The sequence below is a fragment of the Scyliorhinus canicula genome, chromosome 13, assembly GCF_902713615.1.
Source record: "Scyliorhinus canicula chromosome 13, sScyCan1.1, whole genome shotgun sequence".
Taxonomy (NCBI): Eukaryota; Metazoa; Chordata; class Chondrichthyes; order Carcharhiniformes; family Scyliorhinidae; genus Scyliorhinus; species Scyliorhinus canicula.
In genome coordinates, this window is record NC_052158.1 from 71,877,615 (window position 1) to 71,895,460 (window position 17,846).

General features: G+C 45.0%; 1 protein-coding gene across 5 annotated transcripts in view; it reads left to right on the forward strand.

Annotated features, from left to right (window-relative positions):
* Window positions 1-17,846, forward strand: part of arhgef4 (Rho guanine nucleotide exchange factor (GEF) 4) — a 494,960-nt gene that overhangs the window by 413,287 nt on the left and 63,827 nt on the right. The window contains exon 1 of one of the 5 annotated variants that reach the window (XM_038817110.1): window positions 16,908-17,035. The exons of the other annotated variants lie outside the window; for them this stretch is intronic. The gene's annotated coding sequence lies outside the window, so the exon portion shown is untranslated. Of the gene's footprint in view, window positions 1-16,907; window positions 17,036-17,846 lie in introns of those variants that run through there. 5 annotated transcript variants of the gene reach the window in all.

Here is a 17,846-nt window from a genome sequence, read left to right on the forward strand (position 1 = left end):
GGACGCTGACGCTCACTTAGTGGTCAAGGCACCCTTTCAAAAAAATGGTGGCCCCATTTCTGAGGAACCGGTCTGGCCAGTGAGTTCAGTTCCCCAGTGATGGAAACATTTTCAAGTGCGGGCTAACCCAGGGAGAGTCTCCCGAGGGTCCAAAAAGGTGACTAAGTGTGGTTAGATAGCAGTGGAGAACTTGCCGACAGAGCTGGGGAGAAACACCCAGTCAAATCCGCCTGAAATCACACTTAAAAACACTTTAAAATTTTCACCCTTGTTTTAAAATATCTCCCCCCTCCCCCCTCCCTATCTCTGTAATCTCCTTCAGTCCACTGCACACCTGAACTCTTCTGATTCAAGCTTAATGAGCATCCTTGATTTTAATCGCTTCACCATCGGTGGCCTTCAACTGTCTTGGCCCTAAGGTCTGTAACTCCCTCCCTAAACCTCTCTACATCAGTTTTCTTCTTTAAAACATTCCTTCAAACAAACTCTTCGACGGGCTACTGTAAAATCTCCTTATGTGGCATTGTGTCATCTTTTTTTTAAAATGCTTTTGGATGTTTGCTTACATTAAGAATGGTTTGGAGATGCTGGCATTGGACTGGGGTGGGCACAGTAGGAAATCTTACAACACCAGGTTAAAATCCAACAGGTTTGTTTCGAATCACTAGCTTTCGGAGCGCAGCTCTATCCTCAGCTGCGCTGAGCTCCGAAAGCTTGTGATTAGAAACAAACCTGTTGGACTTGAACCTGATGTTGTAAGACTTCTTACTGTACATTAAAATGCTAAAGAAACAAAAATTGTTGTTGATATAGTTGAAAGGAAAATGTTTTTATATAGTGATAAGGAAAAATTGTTCGGTAATTCAAAACTTGTTGAAAAAGGATACTTGCTGTCAAAGCTTTTCGTCTTCCACTCATCAGGACAGATTTGTACGAATACCTATACTAAAGGGAACAACAATTTTTACTGCATAAGAAAATAGTGCTGATTGGTTTGTTTAAATTCAAACCAGGCAGGGAAACTCTGATTGGTTGAGACACTGTGATGTACAATGAATGGGGGAATGGCTGTCCCCAAGCTTTTCTTCTGCATGAAAAAGATGCAATGTGTGGACATAGTCCTTCTGTCTACCAAGGACAGGGCCCCTGTGTGAATATAATGTAACTTATAACACGTCACCACACTGCGAGCCTGACCAATAGTCATAAATTGGTTGTCAGTGTAATTCATACCCCATTCTGCATTGTTTAGCAAGTTCTGTCCAATCACAGCATCACATCTAATGTTGGGCACTAACCTTTGAGTTTTGCAAGCACTGGCTGGTTAGGTACGGTCAGTTTAAATTTAAAATTATGAGTACAAACAGCTACATATATTCACACACAGTTCCCTGTCCTTTGCAGACAGAAGGAACATGTCCACATGTTGCACGTTTTCAACTAAACAAAAGCTTAGGAGACAGCAATTCCCTTATTCGTTCCCCATGACAATGCCTTGACAAATCAGATTTGACCTGCCTGGATTGAATGTGAAGAAAAAGCTTGGCAGTTAACTGTTCCTGCTGCATTCTCCATGGCAATGCCTCCACCAATCATTTTCCAGCCAATCAGCATTATCTTCTCATGCAGTATAAATAGTTGTGACCTTTACAATAGTATTTTTGCGAATGTCCTGATAAGTGCAAGGCAAAAAAATTCAAAAGCATCATGGTGCTTGTCAGGGAGTCATAAAGTGTGTTACAAGCCAATGAAGGAAACAGAGCAGCCAATTTCTGGACAGCAAGTTCCCACAAACAGCAATTAGAACATAGAACAGTACAGCACAGAACAGGCCCTTCGGCCCTCGATGTTGTGCCGAGCAATGATCACCCCACTTAAACCCACGTAACCCGTATACCCGTAACCCAACAATCCCCCCCATTAACCTTACACTACGGGCAATTTAGCATGGCCAATCCACCTAACCCGCACATCTTTGGACTGTGGGAGGAAACCGGAGCACCCGGAGGAAACCCACGCACACACGGGGAGGACGTGCAGACTCCACACAGACAGTGACCCAGCCGGGAATCGAACCTGGGACCCTGGAGCTGTGAAGCATTGATGCTAACCACCATGCTACCGTGAGGCCCTTTTGGTGAATTAATATTCACCAGTACACCGGGAGAAATTTCCTGCTCTTCTTTGAATAGTGCCGTGAGATCTTTTGCATCCAATTGAGAGGGCAGATGAGGTCTTGGTTTGAAGTCTCATCAAAAATAAAACATCTTGGGCGGGATTCTTTGATTCCCCGCCGGGCCGGAAATTCACCATGGGGGGGGGGGGGGTGTGAATCCCGCTCCGGCGCTGGCTTTTTGGCAGGGATGGGAATCATGCTATGCCGTTCGGGGGCCATTGGAGCAGCCCCCCTCCCCCCGGCGATTCTCCAGCCTGCGATGGGCCGAGTGGCTGCCCGTTTTCGGTGGGTCCCGCCAGCGTAAATTACACCAGGTCCGTACCAGCGGGACCTGGATCTGCGGGCGGCCTGCAGAGTCCTCGGCGGGGGGCGTGGGGGGATCTGGCCCTGGGAGGCGGGGGGGGCCACGGTGGCCTGGCCCGTGATCGGGGCCCACCGATCCTTGGCCAGGCCTGTGCCGTGGGGGCCCTCTTTCCCTCCGCACCGGCCAGTGTAATGGTCCGCCATGGCCGGCGCGGAGAAGAACTCCCCTGCGCATGCGCTGGGATGACCCCAGCACATGCTGGCACTCCCGCGCATGCGCCAACTCGTGCTGGCCCATTCGCCGGCGGTTGGTGCGGCGCCAAGCCCTTCAGCGTATTCTGCACCTTCCGGGCGGCCCGCGTGGAGTGGTTCATGCCACTCCTCGGCACCAGTACGGCCCGCCCGGCCTAGTCGGGGAGAATCCCGCTCCTGGTTACAATACACTGGGCTTGGGCGCAGGCAGTTCCAGCCCCACGTGATCCGGAGTCACAACGCAATTGAATTAACCAATAATTCGTAGAAAAATACCCAAATTCTTTGGCCCTTGGTTGCCCAATAGTTACAGTCACCAGGTTTGTAAATTTAAACACAATTACTTTTTACTTATAGCAAGAACTGTAATGAAATATGCAGCAAATGCAACTGGTTAACTGTTATGTAATTCCTAACCCCCAATTTAACTTGCCCCCACCTTCTATATACACATACAAGACAGACAAACACATGAAAAAAAAATGGGAAGTAAAAGTAAAATGAGTATTTGCTTTCGATGATTGTCTTTCGATGGAAGCAGATCTTCCTTCAATGTAAGCTTTCAGATCCAGGTCTATTTGCAGCAGGTAATGGTTTCACTGCAGATTCAGGTCTGTGTGTGTCCAGCTCTTAACTCTGCTTTCCTTAGGTGTCTGGAAATTATCCCACTCAGGCAGGATCCAATCACCACCTGTTAACGGCAGAATATGGCCTTTTGGCTAATTCATTAGCCACCAGCCACCTAATCGAATTGAGTCCCACCCCATCTCTCAGGTGCCTAACAGTCTGAGTTCTACCGTTCCAAAAACCAGCCCTATATATTATGTTGTAACTTTTTGACTTCCTCATTCTCTCTGCTGCTTGACGTAAAGATACATGTCCATTAAGCATCCATGGATCAAAATGATAACAGCAAAAATAAAGAAAGGGGAATAAGGGAATCATCAGGACCCTTACAACCTCCAACAGTGCTGCACTCCCTCCGCTTCGCACTGAGTCTCAACTTCAACTATTTGTTCCGGTGTGGTAAGAACCCACAACCTCCTGACTCAGGTGTAGGAATGCTACCATTCATCCCAAGGCTGACACTTAAAAAAGAAATGCATTCATGGCATGCGTGCATCATTGGTAAGGCCAAAATTTATTACCCGAACTACCTGGAGTTAATTGCCTTTGAGAAGGGGAAGTAGATTTAGAACTGAGTTTAGGAGGAACTTCTTCACCCAAAGGGTTGTGAATCTATGGAATTCCTTGCCCAGTGAAGCAGTTGAGGCTCCTTCATTACATGTTTTTAAGGTAAAGATAGATAGTTTTTTGAAGAATAAAGGGATTAAGGGTTATGGTGTTCGGGCCGGAAAGTGGAGCTGAGTCCACAAAAGATCAGCCATGATCTCATTGAATGGCGGAGCAGGCTCGAGGGGCCAGATGGCCTACTCCTGCTCCTAGTTCTTATGTTCTTATATTCTTGAACTGCTGGAGTCCAGGTAGTAAATGTACTCCTACCGCACTGTTAGAAAGGGAGCTTCAGGATTTTTGACCCAGCAGTAATGAAGGGACTGTGATATATCTTCAGCTCAGGATGGTGTGTAACTTGGAAACAAACTTGGTGGGTTTCTATACACCCACTACCCTTGTTTTTGTCTAGGTGGTAGAGGTCACAGATTTGGAAGGTGCTGTTGAAGGAGCCGAGGCAAGTTGCTGCAGTGCATCTTGTTGACAGGATACACTGCAGCCACATTGCACCACTGTAGAGGGAGTGAATGTTTGAGGGGACTTCAAGGATGATATTGATCACGATGACCAACATATGATGGAAAAAAAAACCCTTGTCACGGCAAAAGTATCAGGAATGCCTAAAAATCCCACGTCCCACCCCCAAATGTAGGACCTCCCATTTTCATGAGGGCACATTTCTATCAGCAGCCACCTCCACTGAAGGAGGATTTTGGTAGGCCAGGAATGTGACATCAGGCATGTGTAGACGAGATCAGATAAGAGCATGTCAGAACTTTGTGCATTGAATAGGATAGCCAGCCTTAGAGGTAAGGTACCCCTTTAGATCTGGTCCAAGGACACCTTCAGGAGAGGTAAGATGACTTTGGTGGAGATCAGGTAGCCTTTGGGATATGTCAGGTGCCCTTTGGAATTGTTAACATTACGCATAAAAGAGTGTAATAATTGCATTAACCTATTACTGTCAAACGTATTGGAACTGTCAACAAACCTGTCAAAGTCATCTGTGGAAACTCAGAAGCAGTTAAAGGATCTGTCAATTGGGCCTGTCAAAACTGTCAGAAACACCGATTGCAGGTAGTTGTCAAGATGTTGATGCTTTTAAAAGTCCTGCCCTTTAAATCTCTGAAAACATGTCTGGAGTGTTAAAATGATTGTTTGCTATTTAATTCTGCCAGTTGACATAAACCTAAGTGTTACTATTACTGCATTACTGCTACAGACTGATTTTACAAACATCTATTATCACAGTAGGGTGCCTGATATTTCACAGTTTGACTGACAGCTAGAAGTGGTCATTTTAAGTCAGCTGGCGGGCACATTTAACAATGTGCAGCACGGTAGCATTGTAGGGCAGCACGGTAGCATTGTAGGGCAGTACGGTAGCATTGTGGATAGCACAAATGCTTCACAGCGCCAGGGTCCCAGGTTCGATTCCCCGCTGGGTCACTGTCTGTGTGGAGTCTGCACGTTCTCCCCGTGTGTGCGTGGGTTTCCTCCGGGTGCTCCGGTTTCCTCCCACAGTCCAAAGATGTGCAGGTTAGGTGGATTGGCCCTGATAAATTGCCCTCAGTGTCCAAATTGCCCCTTAGTGTTAGGCGGGGTTTCTGGGTTATGGGGATAGGGTGGAGGTATGGGCTTGGGTAGGGTGCTCTTTCCAAGAGCCAGTGCAGACCCGATGGACCGTATGGCCTCCTTCTGCACTGTAAATTCTATGAATTCTATGAATTCTCGGCAGCTTCAGGACTGGGAAACACCGCTATTCAACGGCACTTTTCTGGGTTTTTTCTTTCCTCAGGGTGTTTCCCTCCACCGAGCCCACACTTTGAGTGATTTTCTGCGGGCGAGCTAATCTTGCCAGTGGGAACAGCGGTCCGCAGCATATTGGGGTGCCATTTTGATTGGCAGCCAAGGGCGGGATTCCCCGAGCCCGTGGCAGGTTGGAGAATCGCCAGGGGGGCCTGCGAAACCCGCCACGCTGCTCCAATGCCGGGCCGCCGATTCTCCAGCGACCGGAGAATTGGCGGCAACTACGCCGGCGCGGTCGCCAAGGCGCTGGTCGTCATTCGCATATGGTCGCGTACCTCGGCGTCCTGGTGGGGGGGCAGGGGAGCCGCCTCCGGGGGGGGGGGGGGGGGGGTGGCCTCCATGGTGACCAGGCCCGTGATCGGGGGCTACCCATCGGCGGAAGCGCTCATTTCGGGGGGAGGGGGTCTATATTCCTCTGCGCCGGGCCCATGTAGGGCTCCGCCATGTTGCTCGGGGGCTGAGGCGGAGACGGCTGTGGTGTGCATGGGTGGACCCACGGCGGCCGTGGTGACATGCAGGACCGACGCCAGCCGTGTAGTGCTGGCTTTCAGCGCTAGAGCAGCGCACAGCACTCCAGCGCTGTTCTAGGGGAGAATGACTGGGCCTGGAGGCCCGCCGACGTCGCTCGTGCCGGTTTTGAGGGCACTGTCGACACTTGGCCGGGATTTCGGAAAATCCCGGCCATGATCTTCCACTCCTTTCAGCCCTGCCCGCCTGCTTTATCGATCCCCTCCCCCTCCTTACCCCAACTTCCTCCAGGCCACTGGAAACACCCCCCCCCCCCCCCTCACCTCTTCTCCAAGTGACTAGGTCCCACCCATGCCCAACCCCTGGCAGTGATAGCCTGGCACCCTGGAAGTGCCACACTGGCAGCCTGGAGGCCATCTGACCCGGGAGCGAAAATCTAGGTCAAGTTGGCCTCTGTTATGAGGATGCCTTCCATTGTTTAAAGTTGCACTGCCAGGGTGCCAGGCTGGCAGTGCCAAGGGGCCCAGGTGCCAGGGAAGTGCCAGGTTACCACCTTGCCCTGTCCCCAACCACCCAGGTCTCCAAACCACAGACCACACCAGGTGCCGTACGTCTGGTCCACGTTTGTGTGGACCAGTATTAAATGGCGCCTCGGTGAGGTCTCTCAGCCGGGGTCAATGAGTACTGATTTTAGGGTATTTAAAGGCTCATTTAAATATGCAGATCTGGTTATCTCCCTCACGAGATCCAGATCGAGCTAGGGAGAACAAGTCGGGTGATCGAAACGGTGCCCAGCACGGATTCCATTGTGGGCGCAGAGCCGGATTTGCGCAATCTGTTTTCTCCCATTTCTTCATGGGCCTTGAAGTTTGCCCACGGTGGAGACTAAATTAATTGGCATTGTAGGTGTAAAAGCAAAGTGTGGTGGGAGACAGTGCATGGATTGACATGAGTTGGTATAGGGGCTTTAAAAAGCCATGGACTGGCTAGTTGGGCTTAGATAGAACGGAGGGTATGAGGGCTTACTGAGGGGTGCTGTGGGATGATGAGTTGCAATGGTTGCCATGGATTGGGCATGGGGAATGTGTGTTGCGGGGGGGGTTGTTGCTAATAAGGGGTAATGGCTAGAAGGATGTTTCAAGCTTAATCATTATTTTTAAACTTTGGACAGTGCCAGTTTGCCAATGCAGGCCTTCCACCCAGCCCACCTCTGCATCCGGCAACCTCTGCACTTCTTAGGTCACCTATGCCAGATTCTATTCCAGCCCACACCCCTGGACTGAAAAACCAATCTCCAGGCAGCCATTTATAAAGGCCGGGAGCAAAAACCTGTGCTGAGTTGGTCTCTATTGTGAGAATGCCTCCATTGTTTGAAGTGGCACCATCGTTGTACTGGGGAGAGGTTGAGAATAGTTCTAAGAGCCCAAATACATCTCATGGCCATGACATCTCTCACTCTTTGATATGTATTAAGTCAGAAAATGCAGCTCTTTGTCAACACAGGATGTAGAAAGGAGTGCTAGCCCAGAAAGAAGAACAATTCGGACCAGTTTTTTTATTTCCCAGTTTTTGCTAGTGTTCCATTTTAAGGTATACAAAACCAGTTTGGACCAGTATTCTTAATTCACTGTTGTTACTGTTTTTTCATTCCGGGAGGAGCAACACTCGGCAGATCTTAATATCAACCTATTGAAGCTACCGCACAGTACCATAAACTCCCGTACCAGCTTATCCGAACAGGCGCCGGAATGTGGCTTTTCACAGTAACTTCATACTTGTGCCAATAAAAGGTTATTATTATTATCAATCAGAGTGTAGCACAGTTGAAGGGCAGGAGTCAAGGCTGATTGAATTAGAGCCAAAAGTGCCATCAACATGCCAAAACGAATGTGCGAAAGACAGACATAAGCAACATTACACCCAGTACATAAGAGCAAAGCTCTGGAGCTGCAGCACCACACCCAGTCCGGAATAGTGATAGATAGCCAGGAAACTAACAGAAGATGGGTTCTCCAAGAGCACCCCGAGGACTGGTTTAGCTCAGTGGGCTAGTCAGCTGGTTTGTGATGCTGAAAAACAATTCCCGTACCAGCTTATCCGAACAGGCGCCGGAATGTGGCTTTTCACAGTAACTTCATACTTGTGCCAATAAAAGGTTATTATTATTATCAATCAGAGTTTAGCACAGTTGAAGGGCAGGAGTCAAGGCTGATTGAATTACAGCCAAAAGTGCCAAATGGCTGATCATACTTAACCAATTGTCAAAGTACCCACCCTCATTGATATCCGTACCAAGCCAATTCCATCAACTCCACCTGATATGAAGAAATGAAATGGTATGGTGGGCACAGCAAAAGCTGTGGGTTCTTCATCAGTTCTAGCTGCTCCCCTAACCAAGCTGCCCCAGTTCACCTGAAACCTTGCTTTGTACCCAACCACACTGAATATTGCACAGTCATGTCATGCCCACAAGAAAACAAAATCTAATCTGGCCATTTACTTCCCTATCAGGCTACACTCATTCAAAGTCATGAAAGGAGTCAGTCTTCAATGGTGCCTCAAATAATACTTGCTAGCCAATGCTTAGTTTGGATTCCGTCAGAACCACTCTGCTTCAAACCTCAGAACACCTTTGGACCAAACATGAGGGCATAATCTGAAAGCCTGAAAAGAGGCGAAAGTTGCTGAACTCCATGTCAAGCCAGCATTTGACAGATTATTGCATCAAAAAGCCCTAGTGAAACCGAGGTTAAAAACGGGTCAGGTTTGTTAAAGAAGGGTGAGGAAAGTCAAAAGAAAACTTTTCAGCGGCTGTGGTCATACCTGACAGAAAGGTGGCTGTTGTTACTGAAGGCCAGTCAGCCCCAGGACATCATGTCACCTCTTCAGACCCCTTTCATCTTTTCAAGAATGCTCTTCTGTTAAATCCACATTTGCAAAACACACTGATACAATTACAGTTCAACATTTTTGTTCTACTGTCTACATTCCTTGGGAAATTAAAGCGCTTACAAATAAATCCTTAGCAGCATTTAGATTTCTGCCCTGGGGGAGTTTGTAACTATTTTTTTGTGTACGCTGATTAGGAGCGGACAGGTCAGGTTGGCTGGGAAATTAATACGAACTTTAGCCTTTTTGTGACACCATCGTTCACATATAGCTCATTTTGACCCATGGCATAAATGACAAAAACTGTCAAATCCCCTCAACCACAAGAGAAACCAGTCTTCTATACCAATGCGGTGTTTCCATCCAGCACATCACTTATACATGAGGTATGTCTGAATAATATTGTTTCATTAGTGTTACATTAATGGCAGTGCTGTTCAGTGCGCTCAATCTAAAGGGAATTGGATTTAATTGCAAGTTATTTCACCTCATACATTTTTACCAGGTGTGACAAAAGCAAGATTTTTCTTGTCTTTTTTGCAGCTTTGATTCAAGTTCTTGTACCACAGATAAAAGAACGGTGACAAACATTAAAAATGTGTTGGGGTCAATAAAAATTCAAGCTGCATAGTTTTGGACATTAAGTAGAAACTCTTGTTTGTTGTTGAAGATGGCGGGCTTATCCCTTTTAAGATCCAAAGGCCCACACAAAGTTGAACCAGCAGTGGTTCCTGTTGTCTAAACAAGGAAGGGCTAAGCTCATGTGAGTGTTTGGAAAGAGATACTGTGAGCAAAGCACAGGGGCACAGTTATGTGCTCCTGTCAATTGTTCATATGAAGGAACAAGTTGAGTGATCAGGGGCGGGATTCTCTCAGCCCAGGTCCGGCTCACAGAATCCCCGTGACTGGCGTGAATCACATCACGCCGCCCCGACGCTGGCATGCGATTCTCCGCAGAGCGAAAAATCGGCGCCAGTGCATGGTTAGCGCGGCGCCGGTTGGGGGCCACTCTATGTGGCCGGCCTGCCGATTCATGGCCCGGAATGGGCCGAGCAGACGTCGTGAAAACGCCGAGTCCCGCTGGCACCGTCCATACGTGCTCTCAGCCGGCGGGAACTCGCATGTGCACATTGGTACCGGTGCCACTGCGCAGTGAACCGCTCCAGTGCCATGCTGGCCCCTTTTAAGGGCCAGAATTAGTCGTCGGGTCAGCCCGTTCATGCCGTTGTAAAACGCGACCGTGTTTACAACGGCATGGACACTCTGCCGTGGGATTAGAGAGTCCCACCCCAGATATTTATGGCAGTTAATTAAGACTGCCCCATATGATGGGCATTATATCTCACAAGGAAACATTTGTCTATTTATGACACTCCTCTTATGCAATCTTTTTTGTGGTCTTTTTTATTAACCAATCAATCTGTCATCATCAAAAGAGGCTTAAAAGTTGGAAAAAAGGGGTCTTTTGCTGTAACTTTCCAGTTCATTGTAAATTCTAGGATTGAGTCAGAAAGATGAATTCCCCAGCATGAAAGCTGACATTATGTGGACATGGGTCAAATTCCATTCAGAAGGGAGACTACAAGGAGTCAGAGTAGGCAAAGCTAGGCACGGTTTGCCAACAGAATTTTTGTTGTTTTCAAAAGACTTTGCTAAATAACCCCATAGCAGTGTTGCTCATTGCACCAGCATACAATTATTGATTATTTTACCATTATAAAACTTGTAAAGTTTTGTCTTTTTCATGCAACTGTAAATAGATATTTTCATTACTTAAGTCTAGAAAATCATTGGCGTGAGTTTGATATTTCAGGAATAATAGCAATCGGAGGATCCTTCACCCACAGCCACTCACCCCCCCCCCCCCCCCCCCCCCCCCCCATCCACTACACCCTAACGTCTAATCGGCATATTATACATTTTGTGGAATTGCAAAGGTCAACTACATATATTATGGATATTTATTGTAGTCACTCTATATTCAGACCAAATACATAATTAACATGAGAGAATTAAGCCAAACCTTTCATGACCTCTGCTTTAAAACAGAAATTGAGGAGTTATAGAACATAGAACAGTACAGCACAGAACAGGCCCTTCGGCCCTCAATGTTGTGCCGAGCCATGATCACCCTACTCAAACCCACGTATCCACCCTATACCCATAACCCAACAACACCCCCCTTAACCTTACTTTCATTAGGACACTATGGGCAATTTAGCATGGCCAATCCACCTAACCCACACATCTTTGGACTGTGGGAGGAAACCGGAGCACCCGGAGGAAACCCACGCACACAGGGGGAGGACGTGCAGACTCCACACAGACAGTGACCCAGCCAGGAATCGAACCTGGGAACCTGGAGCTGTGAAGCATTTATGCTAACCACCATGCTACCCTGCTGCAGTGCAACAACAGTTGATCTGTTGTGCCTGATATTTGACAGAATGTGAATCTGTAATGTTGTAAATTTACTGAAGCAGGATGCTTTGCGTTTGTCGAGAATTGGCAATTGGTTTTTCACCTTTCTGATCTTCTACTCACCAAAGTTCGCAGAATGGTAGTTCAAATGTCTTTTGGACACTGGTTTCCAAATCTCACTGTCACTTTTACTTTGGTTGAAATTAAAAATCTTGCCAATATTTTTAGTCAATGGGAAATTTTTAAAATATACACGGGCTACCAATTTGTTCCAAGGCTGTTAGGAGCTGCTGTCACAGTCCAATTTCCCCTCCTGCTATCTCCATTATGGTAGCATGGGCCTTCTCTGTAGCAAGGAAATGGTACAATTTCCTTCTCTTGGGTTTTGACAGTGTGTCAGTTCCACTCCCACTGGGTTGCACATTTTCTGTTCTCTCGTCATCCTGCTGTTGATGTGGAGGCGTTTGGAATAGGAAATCGCAAGTGTGAAAAACTGATGAGCAGAGCAAGTTGGAGGGTAATGACAACTTAACCATTCCAACTTGGATAGCTAGACGTTTCACAGTGCCATTTTCGGTTTCTCAACAAAAAAAATCAGGACCTAATTTGGATACAGTATTATCATATTCCGTGATTCACAGTATGTTACCTTTGCCTCAGAGAATACATTTTAAATTCAGGAAGTTTGGCTTCCGTGCTTTTTTCTCATTAATGAATTGTTAAGACTGAGATTGATTAGTTGATCTATATGCAGGAAATAAAGCCTTGAGACAAAATTAAATTAGAAGTTGATAAATGGACCAGATTCAGTTTCCATTTTAAAGCCATTCTATTCTGCCTTTTTTGTAATATGATAGTTTCACATTAGTACCAGTTGATCAGGTGTTGCTAATGGCAGACCGGATAATTTAGCTCTTTTTATAATGTATTCATGGGATGTGGGCATTATTGGCTCGGCCAGCATTTATTGCTGTGGATCATAAAGGCCAGATCAGGTAAGGGCACTAGTGAATTAGATGGGTTACCCCGACAGTCAACAATGCATTCATGGACATTATTAGACTTTTCGTTCCAGATTTTTATTGAATTCAAGTTTCCTCATCCATCATGTGAGATTCAAACCCTGGTCCCTGAAGCATTACCCTGGGTCCCTGGATTTCTAGTCAAGTCACAATACCACTAAGCCACTGCCTCCCCTTGCTTAACTTTATCTTTCTGTTGCTGTATGAAGTTTTCTCTCCTCTGTATGACTCTCTTTCCCAAACTTTTTTTTTTTGCTTCCTCTGTCCTCTCCTGCTCCTTGTTCTGTCCTTTCTTTCCTTTCAGGTGAGTGGTGTATGGCATGTGGGTGCCACACAATGGGGTATAATTATCTTTTCTCGCAGAGATAAGATGATTAATTGGCTTCGAAGTTCAACCAGTGCTTGTTTTCAGAAAGCAGAATGACCATTTCTGTTAATAATTCCACTCTGACTGTTTTTCTTTGCACTTCAACATGCACCGGGGCTCACTGATTTGGCAGAAAATCATGAACTTGCGTGTGCTTGTCTCAGTCTCAATTTTCCCCCTCTGTCTCTGTCACTGCCACCGCCGGCGCCACCCCCCCCCACACACACACATACACCAATATCCATTTTATATATGTCCCTTTAGCAAAATAAATGATGAATAAGGGGAAACAAATAAAGCATATTGATTTTGGGATGCTTTTTGGAAATCCAGTGACCAAGTGTTGAAACTGCAGGTGATAAGTGTATACATACTGTTATTATTCAAAATAGATGTAAGACATTGTAATGCTAAAACAAAACTAAATCTAAAATGTGACAAAAGAGGGTAAGGTTCAGTAGACTGGAAGTACGTTTCAAGGTTTATGCCATTTAGGATATAATATCACAAAACACACTTAGGCTAAGGTTTTATAGATTCAAAGTAAGATTCTTAATATATTGTCATAAAAATCTTCTTGATTTTTGTTTGTCCTTCTCCCTCAGTATAATTTCCTATGTTCTGTTTTGCGATTACATTGTTAGCTCTTACTTGTCACAAGAATTGATAAACTATAGCAACTAGACAGTGCAAGACTATCTAAAATCAACAACCACACAAAATGATTGCTGGAAAAAAAACCTATTGACCTTATTTTTCCGAGTACCTAAAATTTCTAACATTCAAAATAAGATCAGGAACATAATATTTGAAACACAATAAAATACATAATTCTCAAATAACACCATTGTGATTATCCATTGAACTGCCTTAAGTATTTCAATACCTTCTTCAACATTTTTACTCAAAGGCCTCAGCTATCTCCCAGCTACCTGGGTTTGATATTTATCCCCAAAGCTGTGAGTCTGTGAGCTAAATGCAGATTGTGCAGTCTGAGCATGTTGAATAAACATACTTATTGTTATAAACAGTGAATTCTCTGATTGACTCTGAGCAATGTTGTCGAAGTTTACAGGAAGAATGAAAGTAATTGTAAACCTGCTTTTAAAAAATGGGCCGGAATTTTCTGGATGTCGGGATTCACTTTTCCCGCTGGCTTGAATGGGAAATTCCATTGACAAGTAGCGGGAAGGCAGAATCCCACCGCCTTGTTCACTTGCTTCTTGGTGATAAATCAACTTTACCTGATGAATCCTGAGAGTTCCTCAATATATTATAGCAATTAAAACATTGGCGATTAATTGGCTAAATTTGAATGATCTAAATTTGAATGATCTGTAAGCGATCTCTTGTGGTCTCCATGAACAACTTTGCTGATTGACTATTTTTTGGATTTTAATTCCTAATGGCTGCATCAAGACCAGAAATGGAGTGGTCCTAGAAAAACCCGAACCAAGCTTTGATGAGCAGATTATTGCTGAGTCAGTGCTGTTTGACAACACTGTTGACAACACCTTCCACCACTTTGCTGATGATTTGAAAGAAAATTGATAGGGCAGTAATTGGCTGGATTGAATTTGTACTGTTTTCGTGAAAAGAATATTATCTGGGCAATTTTTGGCTTTGTGGGGTAAAAGCCAGTGTTGTAGCTGTCCCGGAATGATTAAGTAGGGGTACAACTAATTCTGTAATGCAAGTCTTCAGTATCATTGTTAGGATATTGCCACGGCCGATAGATTTTGTGGTATCCAAATATGCTCAACCATTTCTTGACACCACATGATATGATTTGAATCGGTTGTGATTAGTTGCTGTGCTGATAGAATCTGAGGAGGAGGCTGAGATGGGTTATCCAGCTGGCACTTGTGCTGAAGATGGTTGCAAGCGCTTCAGCCTTGACATTCTGCACTCAAATGCTGGACACTGCTGTCACTAAGATGGCGATAATTATGGAGCCTTGTCCCCTAGTTAGTTGTTTAATTGTCCGTCACCATTCATGACTGGATGTAGCAGCACAGTTTGATCTGTTCTGTTGGTTGTCAAATTACTTAGCTCTGTCTCTATTTCTGCTGTATAGCATGTGTGTAGCATAAACAGGGTCGCAACTCGTTTTAGATAGATCTGATGCTGCTCCAATGCAATTGGCAGATATATTTATGATTGGTAAGGACTAGGGAAAATAGGTTTTTCCCTTGTGTTGATTTTTTTTAACACCTGTCACTTGCCCAGTCTGTCAGCTATGTCCTTCAGGGCTCAATGAGCCTTGTCAGTAATGATGCTACCAAACCATTCTTGGTGGTGGGCGTTGAAGTACTCCCACCCACAGTGCATTCTCTGCCCTCACTGACTCTTCCAATTGGTGTTCAGCTTGCAGGAGCACTAATTTATCAGTTGAGGGAGGGTGGTAGGGGGTAATTAGTAATGTCCATATTAGACTTGATGCCACTATAATTCATGGATTTTAATTCAATTCTGGGGAACGTAGTGCCACTTCCTCACAATTATATGCCACTGTGCTGTTGCCTCATGCTGATCTGCCTTGCATGTTGGACAGATGTAACCAGGAATTGTGAAGGATCTGGGATAATGGCTGAAAGGCACCATTCTGTGAGTGACTATATTAAGGTATTGCTTGACTAGTCTTTCTGACAGCTTCCCAGTTTTGGCACAAGTTTGCATGTTGAAGCAATTCTGACAATATTAACAGCAATTCAGACTAGCCGCAAAAGCACTTCTATCTTCAATCGCGTCTTTGATCCTGTGTGGGAAAGAAGGACCGGGTTTTCACACCTCAGCTTTTATTAAATCCAGTAAGTTTTTAATTTGCTTCACAGCTGTTCTCATGAAATCTCATTGTCGGTCATGTTGTGACCCTGGTTATTATGGCATTTGAAAGCTTGGTGTAGAAATAAAGCTTCTGTGAGAGCTGGATGTTCTAAATTAAAGCCCACATATGTCTCCGGATATTAACAACAACTAGCACCTTTATATAGTTCCTTTACCATTGTAAAATGACCCATGAGCCTTCATAAATGTGTAATCAGAAAGAAAAACTGACACTGAGCACAAATAAATAGGCGTTAAAGCGGGGAGGGAGGTGGAGAAGCAAAATTATATCGAGAGAGAAGGCGTGGCTGCCAATGGTAATGCCAAGGAAATGGAAGCTGGGTGAGAGGGTAAAGTTGGAGGAATGCAGAGTTCACAAGACGGATGGAGAGCTGAAAGAGATCACTGAGATAAGAAGAGACAAGTAGGGTTTGAACATGGGGGTGAGGATCTTAAATTTGAGGCATTGGTGGATTGGGAGCCAATGTAGGTCAGCAAGGACATAACTGATGGATGAACTGGAATTGATGCGCACTAATACATGCACAGCAAAATTTCTGAAATCTAATGTAAATCAAATTTGCTAATTTGAAAGGAGTATGCATAAAGAACAGAAGTTGGGTAGTTATAAACATAACTGGGCTTATGCATATAACCCGGGCTTCAAACTTTATGCCATGTTCAAGCCCTGACAACTGCATTGCAAGACAATTCCAGTTGACATCTATTCCTATTAAATATTATCACTTCTGCTGTGGGCTATGGTGTGGTCTAATTGTTTTTTGACCGGGGTATCAAAAGAAACAAAAGGAGCATGTTGTTCAATTTTGTTTAGGCAGTGAAGAGACCCGGAGTTTGAGCTAATTGTGGTCATGTTGAATAGAATCTGTCTGCCAATAATGCAAGTCTCTGACAGATGTAATTCACTGAGAAGACTCCGAATATGATTTTCTAATTAAATGTTGGTTATTCAATCTCCAGTTATGTGCTTTTTAAGGAAGAGGTGTACTGTGCTGCATATTTTTGCTCACCCTCCACGTTGCTAAGGTCTGCAGGTTGCTGTGCAGCTTAGATACTGTGCTGATCACCTGATTCATCGGAGCCTCTCAGATAACTCCAGTAAGTTGCCTGGACGCAGCGTTTGAGTTGATTCATACCTGCTATGCAAAACGGAATGCGAGTGAAATCCTATCGGGGCCCACTAAGGTACTCAGGCTGGAAGCACAGCGGAATAGATCGCTGCCTGCAATAACGAGACAAGTTTGATAGGTACTGAAGATTTTTCTTATAAATACAGTAAATGTAAATGCTGTAGTTCCATGAAACGGCTCTTCTGTCGACCTGATAGCGTACTGCAAACTGGTAGAATTAGTCGCAAGCTGCTGCAGAGCTGATTTGTGACTGAGAGAATCTGCATCATGGTGAAGACTTGAAAAATCATCAGTCTTTGAGCTGAGGCACTGCAAAATTAATCGGCTGCCGATGTTCATGCTGTCCTTTTATGTCATGGTCAAAAATCATTATTGCTTTTATAGGTAGTTGTCTAGGATGGTGGAATCATCATAAGCTTAAGCATTAAGGGTAATGAGAGTTTAACCCTATCAAAGCTCAATGTGGTGATCAGGACACTGAGTACCCACAAGAATTATACAGGAGGACTATTTTAACCACATTTTTCAATACAGGCATTGAATTGTTATGAATTATAAACTAGTTTTCAACCTAAAATTGATGAGTCGATTTTGAGTGTGTAGCACCTTTCTTCGTCTTGCCTTTCCTTATTTGACTCGGGTTCCCTAATAACAAGGGCACTTCCAATGCCCCTGCTGAGTATTTGGGAGATTAGCCATATATTTATCTTTTCACATTCTCCTGGAAGTTAGATATTGGTGTTTCAATTCTCCAAAATTCTACCTCATCTACATCGACCACCAGCCCTCAAGTTTCAAATTTTGACTTTGATGTTCACGATATAGTTACCCTCCCCATCCCTGCTGCAACACATCAGCACTCCTCTGCCTTATTCTCTCTTGCCACTGTCACATGTTTGCATTCCTTTAGATGTGTGCACATTTCCATG